We start from the raw sequence: 8,723 nt of genomic DNA, 5'->3' as shown, positions 1-8,723 counted from the left end.
ATCTATAAGACTTTTTTTTTTAAATATTATCTGTATCTTTTAAAAATTGAAAGAAACACCAACAACCTTCAAAATATTAAACATTTAGCTCATTCAATTTGATAACAAAAAGGTAATATTTTAAATCTTTAAAAATCACATCCTAACAAATCACATAACAAACCTCAAACTCGTATTTCATCTTCAAAAAGACAAAATAAATAAAATAAAATCCAACAAATCTTTGTATATCTAAAAATTTCGAACTTCAGTCACAAGTAAAAGTTTAATATTTAGTTTCTAAATCTCAAAAGACAAAAAAAGAAACCTTTGTCGTCACCGTACGTCATCATGATACCATTATTGTCTCTTTGTTACTGACTAATAAAAATGTTGCTTTCAATTGTTATGCCGCCTTTCTAATCGAATCGTCCTTTCGCCTCTCATGGTCTTACTTCAACAAATGTCATAAAAAAGGGAAACAAAAGGAAATTCCTTCTCTTCCGTTGTCACAAGAGGCTTATAATCTATGATTGTTTGTCAAAAAATATCCCACTATGGGATAAGATGCAATGAAGGAGTGCCATTTTCAAAACTATGTATCACTACTAACCAACGATAACACTCATCTGACGGATTCCAACCACTTAGGTTATCACAATATTTATGTATGTATCACTACTAACCAACGATGACACGCCTCCGATGGATTCCAACCACCTAGGTTATCACAATATTTATGTACTCTCTCTCTCTCTATGTGTGTGTGTGTGTGTGTATATATATATATATATATATATATATATATATATGTGGTGATGAAACTAAGATGAATAAAAAGATTTGAAAGGGAATGTATTTGTATTTTGTATGTATATTTAATGTATTGTTCATTTATTTGGTTAAAATATTTCTAACATATTTTTTTGAACACTAATGTTTAATTCTTTCATTTTCGCTCCTCATACCAAAATGATACAAGGACCATATAAACATATTACCATGACAATCAACTAATAAAGGTTTGCCCTGCAGGAAAAATTCTACATTACATAACTACAATAACCATATTTATTTCATATAGTTTGTCATATAGTTGAATATTAATGGATTGTGCAAAGTCATCCTTATGAGACATATTGATATTTAAAAAAACGAACACTAGTAGAAAATTTGGATAAATTCCAATAATAACCACAACGAACAAATACTAACAATAACCAAAATGAAATAACAACAATCATAATCACATGAACGTAGAAAGACTTTGAAAATTACGATTACATTGGTTCCAAACATGACAATCGGCCTGTTACACCGTCCACCATAACGAGCTTATCTAAAAAGTGAATACGAATAGACCTCTCAAACCAAGAACATACCAGCAACAATATTTTTTCTCGATGACCGATACCAAGAGATGAACAATATCAATTTGATGAACATTGTCAATATGATCAATACGAGTGATGACCAGTGTTGAGTCGATGAACAATGTTAAGCAATGAACAATACCAATTTTTATTTATCTTTCAATGAACAATAACAAATAATAACATCAAAAAGTAAAATAATTTAGATCGGATAAAACTATAATACCATGTAAACTAATAACAATTTAGAGAGAAAACAACTAGAGTTACATTATTAAGTGTAAAGTGTAAACATAAAGAAAAATAAATAAGACTATAAATATTAATTCTATCTAGGGTTAACTTAACTAAATGGTTAAACAAAATACCCAACATAGAACAAGCTCATAATACTTTATTATGCTAAAAGGTTTAGACATTTATTATAGTTAATTTACATGCAATATATATATATATATATATATATATATATATATATATATATATATATATATATATATATATATATATATATATATATAGAAATCTAATAAAAAGAGAAAATAGGTACAATATTGAATTTGATATTTAAAAAATTTAGCATGCATTTATAATTTATCACTTTTATTTTAACAAAAATTCCATCATATAAATATAAAAAATGTATGAATTACCTATTATAATTGTTTTTTGTAAAGTGTAACTTACACACATATTTTAAATCACACTCATACACTACTCCTTTTGTATATCACGATACTTGAATTCTCGAATACTTAGAAGAAGGACAACGCTTCAAACACATTATTATCGCTATGCCAAAGACTTTTGGTATCTATTATAATTGTTATTTTTAAATGAATAATATAATAGTAACAAGTATATGATATTTTAAAATTACAATAATAAATGCATATGCTTTTTGTATCATTTTTTTATGTGCCATTAGGATGGACAAAATGGCTGTCGTCAAACCACGACAAACCCTCTGAAGTCGCTGGTCGCGAGGTATACATAATGATGTTCCCGCTGAACCCTGTGATGTCAGATCCTTCCTAACCCGTCTCCCTTATTTCATTCTTTAGTTCCAACATACTTCATATTGTATAATACGTCTGGAACACCTTTTGTTGGTATTGGTACAGGTGGAATGTTGTTCACATCGGTGACGGTGTGCCCCTTTAGAGCCACCTCATCCAACCCGGAGGCCACCACAGCCGATTCCATTCCCACCACCCTTAGAGTTGAAAAGTATTTAATGCTAAAAAAATCATGTTTTGTTGTTACTTGTGATATTATGGTTGGAGTTTCTTTTATACCAAACAAGGCATGCATTAATGTTTTTTTTTCTCAGAGAAGCAACAAATACATTTTCTTACTAATGCAGAAGATTTATAACCTAAAACCTATATTATGCATTTTTTACCAATGTAAAAAATTTATAGCTTAAAACTTGTATAATGTTGATGTCAAGTCGGTTGTTCTACAACCATGAATGCATTCAAAACCGCTTTAATATTTTTATGAAAACCCTGCAAGTTGATCCCTCACGAGCTATTGTCGAATCCCTATATAGCTTAGGGAATGAGGTTATTCCACTAATACATGTATCTATAAGACTTTTTTTTTAAAAAAACATCAGTTCGTTTAAAAAATTGAAAGAAACACCAACAACCTTCAAAATATTAAATATTTAGCTCATTCAATTTAATAAAAAAAGGTAATATTTTAAATCTTTAAAAATCACATCCTAACAAATCACATAACAAACCTCAAACTCGTATTTCATCTTCAAAAAGACATAACAAATCAAATAAAATCCAACAAATTTTCGTATATCTAAAAATTTAGTCACCGGTAAAAGTTTAAAATTTAGTTTCTAAATCTCAAAAGACAAAAAAAGAAACATTTGTCATCACCGTACGTCATCACAATACCATCATTGTCTCTTTGTCACCGACTAATAAAAATGTTGCTTTCAATTGTTATGCCGCCTTTCTGATCGAATCGTCCTTTCGCCTCTCACGGTCTTACTACAACGAATGACATAAAAAAGGAAAAAAAAAAGAAATTTCTTCTCTTCCGTTGTCACAAGAGGCATAGAATCTATGATCGTTTGTCAAAAAATATCCCACTAGAGGATAAGATGCAATCAAGGAGTGCCATTTTCAAAACTATGTATCACTACTAACCAACGATCACACTCATCCGTCGGATCCAACCACTTAGGTTATCACAATATTTATGTATGTATCACTACTAACCAACGATGACACTCCTCCGATGGATTCCAACCACTTAGGTTATCACAATATTTACTCTCTCTCTCTCTCTCTCTCTCTCTCTCTCTCTCTCTCTAACGGATTTCAACCACTTAGGTTATGACAATATGTTCTAGGTTAGTTGTCTAAAATGGGTTTTTGGTAAAATTATTTCATCCAAAATAAAAAAATTTGTATTAATCGATTCGAAAATATCATTTTGTGAGAAAAATATATTATGATAATTAAAATAGTCTGAAATAAATTAGGTTTAATCCAAATACCCCATTTCAGACGAACAACATTTTTGAAAGTACCTAAAACATTATGCTAAGAAAATAAGTTACCATTTTAGTTAAATATTTTTGTTAATATTCCATAACTTTTATCTTCATTTATCTCTTTTAGACAAGGAAACTTGCACATAAAAATACCAAATGTTTGGTGTTATACAATATAACACATAACGATACCATAAAACATCTTGTGGTAAGTCATTATTTGGTAACATGTTAAATCATGATTTAATAGTTAAACCATTGATAATGAACTAAAATAGAAATTTCAATGGTGGGTTGGTTTTTTTACAAGAATAAACCTAAACTATACTAAAATAAAGTCCCACAATGACATAGTATCTACATGGTACTAACCGGTTAAAGAAGCAATTAATAATAATGAAATAGAAAAAGCAAAGTTGAGAGAGAGAGAGAGAGGGAGAGAGAGATAGATAGGTTCAGGTATTCTAACTAGTTATTGTGTGGATATAAGAATGATTGTGGACCAATCAAAATTATATAAAAAATTAAATAATTAACTAAACAATAAGGGTTATTTAGTAATTTGGTAAACGAATTCCATAAATAATCCCTATAATATTGCTACACTTTTAACCTAATTAAATAAATCTCATCTTCCTCCTTAATAATTCTACTCTTCCACCCGATAAAGCCATCCCCTGTCTAACTCGTCGTCGTACTAACCCTAGCCCACCCTTCCGCCATCATATCCCTCCTCTTGGCCAATCCTCTGTAACAATCCATACGCCCAAAACCCTCCATCTCCTCACATCTTGGCAGCCCATATGATCAAATTTCGGTATTAACAGACCCACGAAGCCCTAAATCCCATTACGATCGGGAGAAAAGTGCAGCAGCTGTGGTGTCGATCCAAGGAGGAAGACGAGGCAGCTACCTGTCGATCCATCGCGGTATGTAAAGTTGAACAATGATCAAGCGCCTGTCGACGTTAATCCGGGAGAGCTCAATCAGCCTATTGAAGTTCCTCAGGTTTGATCACAACATCTTTTGTGTACCAATTGTAGTTAGTTGACCGATCTGGTTAGCGTTCAAAGTAAACCTCTTCCGAAAATTCAAAATTTAGGGCTCTTTTCTGTGGTTTAGATCTTTCTTACCCCTCACCTACCGTTCTAATTTTTTTTTACTGTGGTTTAGATTTTTTTTTATTCCAGTGCTCTACTTCCACTACTTCCACTAAGCTGGAGACGGACAAACCTGGAGACGGACAAAGATGGAGACGAAGAACTGGAGACAACTTATCATACCCTGCCATTTTGTTCTGTTTGATCGAATCTTTTGTCAAATTATTTCAAAAACAAAGGTAAGTCAATGGCTTCTGATTAATGGAATTGGAATAGGAATCCTATGGTATCTTAGGCTGGAATTAGGATTCAGATTCATATTCCTTCTTAGGAACGAGAATCAAAGGTGACAATGATAGTGTTTTAGCATTTCTACAGATGTCACCAACCCCAATTACATTGTTTTTGTTTATAATATTGCCTTGAATTGATGTAATTTCTTGATTTTAAAAGATGAGGTGCACCTAATTGTTTAAACTTTGAATTATCTAACCATTTGTTTTTCAACAGAGTTGTAAAATGTAATTGTTCAAACTTTGTGTTATTTACTGTATTTTTTTTTGTAACAATTTTGGTAGAACTGTCAGCATTCTTAAAGAATATGAACTTGCTAAAGCTTCAAATATGAACTATTATGCAATAATGTAACATTGTTATTTTTTATATCAGTATATTCAATCAAAATTACTACAGTTTGTTTTATTATTTATCATATTAAATCATTCTCACTGATTTTTATTCTACATAATTTGATTTGCAGTTATTCTCATAGAAAGTGTGAAGGGAATGTGATGATCAAAGGCTTCAAGGTTGGATGATGGTGCATGAGATGGACAAGTCTATTCTGTCAGACTGATTAGCAACATATATTATATTAGAATGTATTAGTGTTTTACTTAGATTTCAATGTTTTATTCTTAAAGAATAAATGTAATTGTTAACCATTATATATATATATATATATATATATATATATATATATATATATATATACTTTCAGAATGAATGTCATGTGTGTATGTTTATAGTTGTATTTGTTAAGAATGAATGTAATTATTGATTTTAAGATATTAAAATTCTTTTTCATATAAAATTTGTATTCATTAAAAATAATTAATCTTGATAATATATGTTTATAGTATTTTGTCAGAATTTAATGTTTTTCTAAAGATAATCATAAACACATTCTTTTAGAATATCCGAATTAATATATTTATTATCAAAAAAATCAGATTTTTAAAGTTTAGAGAATTAATTATTCCTTAAAATTTGTAATATTCCTTTTTTAAATTTATGTTAATTGACTAAAATACCATTAGAATAAAATTAAATGGTATTTTTTAATTATCTTTAATTTAATAATATGTATTAATCACTTTCTTAAAATAAGTTAAATGATTGGCCCACATTCATTCCTTCATCCACACAATAATTAGTTAGAATAGAATAACCTATATATATATATATATATATATATATATATATATATATATATGGAAAAGTGAATATATCCTTAAAAGTATATAATCATAGGTACCTAAACCCACCATAATATGTCGTTTTGTATCATATATATATGCATTATAATGTTCTTAAACATTAATCTGAACTGTATATATATATGGAAAAGTGACTATATCTTTAAAGGTATATAAAGTTAGGTACACAAACCCACCACAATACGTCGTTTTGTATCATACATATGCATTATAATCTTCTTAAACTTAAATCCTTAACTTGATGTACTTTCAAGACTTTTGAAATTCACTATTATTTTTCTTCTTATAATACATCTTTTTGCCGAGCACGTGCTAGGAGATATATATATTATAGTTGAAAATAAAAATTATGTAAGATGAATGTTGAGAGAAAAACTTGGAGCCACACTTGAACAAACGTTAGAACAAGTGGATTGCGGAATAGTTAATCTCGAAGGATATAAAAGCTCAACAATAATATTAATAAGTTATAGTTAGATAGTTAGAGAGTTAGTTGCGGAAAAGTAAAGAAATAGAAATGACAACAATTGTTATATCAAGTATACACATAAGTTGATTCATAACAAGGAATGCATTCAAACCAAGTTAATAAGGAAGATCAAACTTAGTGATTAAGTCATAGAAGACTTGCTCCGGAGAGAGGTTATAATCAGTTATGTTCTAGGAAGAATTGAGAGTAAGAAAGGATGAGAAATAAGATAGAGAAATAGAAAAGATAACTTAGAGAAATGTATTCAGAATAGATGCGTGGGTTATCCGTGTTGAATACAAGAGAATGAGCTCTTATTTATAGAGACTCATGAAGTACACTAGATTACATCTCTATGAGTAGCCATGCAAGGCATACAGGATAATAGAGTGTATTACAATAAAGACAAGTAAAGTAATCTAGCTAAGTGACTGCGGTAGGAAGAGACTCCGGTTGCGGTTGCTGATGAAGAAGCTTGACTGCGGGTGCTGTATGGTTGCGGTAGCTGAAGAGGTTGCGGTGGCTGAAGTTCAAGAGGGTCACTTTTTATAATTCAACAATTTCCCCCTAAGTGACCTCTTTAACTTTGGTTTAACTATCAAGTTTGAGGAACTTGATCAGGATCCATCAAAACTTCCTGATGTTTTCCAGCCAGGTGATTCTCCTTGAGATTTCGAACTTGACTTCTGCAGTAGTGTGCTTTGATCTTTCAACTGCGGTTCGGCAGATGTCAAGTTGCTTCTTGGTTAGGCGATGCATGGAAGTCATAGGAATGAAGTATTTGACATTATCGAACTTCCTTTTGAAAATGACTCCAAGTTCAGGAAAGTTGGTTACACCTAAGGATCTTTCTTGAAAGCCTTCGGTAGGCATTGGTGCAGGTTCGAGAGGAGGCAGATTAAATTTCTTGGCAATGATAGGGTAGATATCTGCATCGATCTTGGCAAAATCACAGACCGTTTCCTTCAGAAAAGTATTGGCCTTTTCAAGCGCAATCTTCATTTTCGGGTGCTTTTCTGACTTGTTTTGAAACACCTTGGCAATAAGAAAGATTTCTTCCGGATTCATACAGGGAAAGTCTGCCTGGGTGCGGATGTAGTCATGCTCCCTTCTAGTGAGGGTATACTGGATGTAGTCAGCCTTCATGAACTTCCGGATTTTGTAGTTCTTGACTGCGGATGGTCTATCGTTAGACCATATATTTTCAATGGAAGAGGCATGTTTAGCATGAAAAAGACTAAGTCTTTCAAATTCTATTGGCAGTCTTTTGTGGTCAGGAAGGCTGCGGTCGAATTGCTCAAATATTGTGAAGTATTTGGCATTTGGAGAAATTGGGACATCCCAGTAGCCATCAGTAGGGGGTTCAATATAGGTGAGGTGGGGTCTGTAATCGTCGTCCAGCAGTCTGCGGTGAGGATTGATCCAAGATTTTATCAAGGATTCGTCCATCATAGTATCAAAACCGCATTCTCTCCATATAAGCTCTGCAAGTTTGGCTGCCTTCCAATCTTTCTTCCTTTGGGTGGTTGCAGGAGAGTCAGTTGAGCTCAGAGAGGACATATGCTCCACCACATTTTTAAAGTGAGGGGGAGTCTCTGGCTTGTTAGGAGTGACCTTCTCTTGCGGTGGAGTGTTATGGGGTGGAGTATGATAAGACGGTTGCGGTGAAGGCTGCGGTGTAGGAATTTTTTCTGTGATGATGGGGGGACTCTGATGTTGTGAGATGGAGTGATCAGAGTGATGGACTTCTTCTTCTTCACTTTGATGGACTTCGTCTTCACT

The 8,723-nt window shown here is 31.8% G+C and overlaps 1 long non-coding RNA gene across 1 annotated transcript; it reads left to right on the top strand.

Moving 5' to 3' along the window:
* Positions 1 to 4,500: 4,500 nt before the first annotated feature.
* On the top strand, positions 4,501 to 6,004 carry LOC145125481 (uncharacterized). The gene is made up of 3 exons (XR_013716011.1): positions 4,501 to 4,881; positions 5,047 to 5,212; positions 5,734 to 6,004. It is a non-coding gene; the product is annotated as an uncharacterized LOC145125481 (long non-coding RNA).
* Positions 6,005 to 8,723: the final 2,719 nt, after the last annotated feature.

The sequence above is a fragment of the Lactuca virosa genome, chromosome 7 (genome assembly GCF_052849685.1).
Source record: "Lactuca virosa cultivar CGN04683 chromosome 7, Lactuca_virosa_CGN04683_v6, whole genome shotgun sequence".
Lineage (NCBI taxonomy): Eukaryota > Viridiplantae > Streptophyta > Magnoliopsida > Asterales > Asteraceae > Lactuca > Lactuca virosa.
Note: the sequence above shows the minus strand (reverse complement) of the source record. Positions and strands in the feature narration are given on the sequence as shown.